Raw genomic sequence first — 3,631 nt, 5'->3', positions numbered from 1 at the left:
GTTCTGTCTAAGTCTTGAGTTTTATTAGAAAAATAAACGTAAAAGGAATAACCGTATACTTGGATAATGTATATTAGACCTTTTTTCAGATACTTGTATCTCATGATACACCACTTTAGATATGAAAACAAATAGGGGAGCAATTCCCAAAGTGCTGCTATGTAGGGAGGGGAACCCAAAGGCCTAGTTTATAAACTAAGATAGCTAGACCTCTAACAGCCCATGGCGGGTTGAAGGCAGGATGTGATTGTTTTAATTTTTCTAAAGCAAGTGCGTGGGCTCGGGTTTCAAAAGTTTGGGAAGTACTGTATTAGAGCATAACTTTCAGAGGTGATGAACACTCCTGGCTTCCTTAGAAGTCAGTCTGAGCTGGAATTCTTAGCACATCTGACTCTTTCCACTCTCCAAGAACTGATGCAAATTGTGTATATGTGTTGAAATTTAAAACTCACTTTAGTTCTAAATGTTCAGGGATAACATTGAAACTAAAGCAGTCTAAAGAATCACAGTACTGCATCTCTCAGTGAATCTTGAAAAAATTAGGGCTGTCAAACGGTTAAAAAAATTAATTGTGAGATTTAAAAAAATTGTGATTTATTGCAGTGTTAAACAATAGAATATCATTTATTTAAATGTGGATGTTTTTCTACATTTTCAAATATATTGACTTCAATTACAACAGAATGCAAAGTGCACAGTGCTCACTTTATTTTATTACAAATATTTGTAGCGTAAAACATAAAAGAAATAGTATTTTTCGATTAATCTCATAGAAATACTGTAGTGCAATCTCTTTATGGTGAAAGTGCAATTTACAAATGTAGATTTTTTTTTTACATAACTGCACTCGAAAACAAAATAATGTAAATCTTTAGAGCCTACAAGTCCACTCAGTCCTCTTCCTTGTTCAGCCAATTGCTAAAACAAACAAGTTTGTTTACATCTATGGGAGATAATGCTGCCCGCTTCTTATTTGCAGTGTCACCTGAAAGTGAGAACAGGCATGTTTAGCATATGTTTAGAATATCTAGCACGTAAATACCTTGCAATGCTGGCCACAAAAGTTCCATACAAACATCTGTTCTCGCTTTCAGGTGAAATAAATAAGAAGTGGGCAGCATTATCGCCCATAAATGTAAACAAACTTGTTTGTCTTAGCGATTGGCTCAACAAAAAGTAGAACTGAATGGGCTTATTGGCTCTAAAGTTTTACATTGTTTTGTTTTGGAGTGTAGTTGTGTAACAAAAAATCTACCTTTGTAAGTTGCACTTTCACAATAAAGAGATTGCACTGAAGTATTTGTATGAGGTGAATAGACAAATAGTTTTTCATTTTTGCAAATATTTCTAATCACAAATAATATAAAGTGAGCACTGTACACTTTGTATTCTGTGTTGTAATTTTAGTAAATTTGTTAGTCTTTAAGGTGCCACAAGTACTCCTGTTCTTTTTGCGGATACAGACTAACACGGCTGCTACTCTGAAACCTGTGTTGTAACTGAAATCGATATATTTGAAAATGTAAAAAAAATCCAAAAATATTTATAATAAATTTAAATGGGTATTCTATTATTAACAGTGTGATTAAAACTGCAATTGATTAATTTTTTTAATTGAGTTAACTTGTTTTGCGTTAATCGCCTGAGTTACCTCTGCAATTAGTTAACAGCCCTTAAAAAAAAAAAATCCAAACAAGACAAAACACTGCCTGTCTACTGCCGGCTTCATGTCTGAAGAAAATTACTGGATGGTAATTAAATTAAAAAAAAACAGGAAATCCATGAGGGCTCTGAAAAAGCTACACCGTACTAAAGATACAGTTCTTGCTTTACATGTCTATGGATCTACTTTCATGTCTGTGCAGATCATGAATGTTTGAAGCTAGTTTGTCTGGCACAATGTTGTCACTTATACATGCCCTGTTTTGTTGCCCTAGTTGAATTTCCCAGTGCCACAAACCAATTTTTAGAATGGGTGGAATAGCCAATGAGCTGTTTGAAGAAAGAGTCCAAAGTCTTGGAAGATAAGGTACAATTGTTTAAAAAAATGAAAAATGAATGTTTTCATCAGAATATACCTATATTTACTGTGCAGAAACTGGATCTGCACTTCCAAGAGTGTAATCTTACTTATTTCCGTCCAGAGCTATGAAGAAATTGCTCATTGCACCGGTGTTTTGGTGGGTTCTTAAACTGATGTTAGTACAGACCATAAAAGAATGTATTTGGTGTAATTGAAGTTATTAAATGCTTTGACATTTTTAAGACATGTATGTGTTAAAATAGTGCAACTTGACATTTTCAAAGTTTAGCATTGTGGAATATTCTTAATGGAATTTACAATTCTGAATTGAAGAAATGTTTCCAAATGCATTGTTTGCAAAACAGAGAGGAGAGAGCAGTGTCATTATGAAAGCATCTATATTGCTGTTCTTGTATTAATAGCTTACAGCATACTAAGTAACTAAGTGCCTGATCTTGTGCTCTTGAAATCAATGGAAATTTTATGATCGACTTCACTGGGTGCAGGAGCTAGTCCTATGTGTTGCCAACATCTTTTGCATACTAGGGTCTGATCCTGCAAACACTTCTGCACATCTATATGCATGTGAATAGTGCATAAAGCATGTACTAAAAAATTTGCTGGAGCAGGCCAAAAAGGCAACTATGGTTGCTTATAGTCTTAATGTTTCAAGTCTTCAATGATCTTGCTATATAAATAATTGATATTCTGGAAGCCCAAATAAACAGCCGCCTTAAGCATTAGCTAAATAAAAGAGGAAAGCAAATATGTACCCAAAGAAAGTAGTGAAGAAATGACTAACAGAACACTGTTTTTTGGAGTTTTTTAAAGGTGATTAGAAATAAGACACTATGTACAATGGTGGTTTTTAAACAATAGTGGATCAGGGAGAAAACTAAAAAAGGTGAATATGCTCCATTTTAAGAAAAATAATAAAATAGCACTTGCCCTTATATAGGCACTTGGCATGCTATTTATATTATTTTGTAGTAATAGGTCACCTTAAATATGGCTGAAGAAATGTCAGCGGACCCTTTTGTGCAGGAGAATGACTTAAGAAATGTTGCCAAATCCAAGCATTCAAAAATCATCATGCAGGTGCCCTAAACCAGTGAGATTGGCTTTAAAAATACGATATTGAACATAATAAATGTTTGCTGCTTTTTTCATTTGTGTTCTGTTTTTTGAGCCTTTGGATTAGACTTCGGTCCCATTCCCCAGCATTTCTCCACATTGCTAACGTCTAGAAACTTTTTAAATGAAAGTTTAGATGCTCACAATTCCGGGAGCTGGGGCTTTAGGGAAAGCACCAAATAGTGGGAGATTTGCCATAAAAGCTTGATCTGGGAATGCTGTGTTGGAGGCTGCTCTGATTGGCACTGTGAGTGTGTAAAAAGGAGCAGCATGCCATAAGTGAAGGCTGATGCCTCGCTACTAGCTGCAAACCCAATAGATACTAGCTGCCTTGGCCTAGGAGCCAAGTGCCACGGGGCTCTAGCAACACCTTTGAGCAGAGAGGCCAATATAGACTACGGCTCCCAGCACGCACCGCGCGAGCGGGTCAGGACTACATCTCCCATCAGGCACTGCGCCGGATTAGCCGCGGGG

Source organism: Mauremys mutica, chromosome 1 (assembly GCF_020497125.1).
Source record: "Mauremys mutica isolate MM-2020 ecotype Southern chromosome 1, ASM2049712v1, whole genome shotgun sequence".
Taxonomy (NCBI): domain Eukaryota; kingdom Metazoa; phylum Chordata; order Testudines; family Geoemydidae; genus Mauremys; species Mauremys mutica.
Note: the sequence above shows the minus strand (reverse complement) of the source record.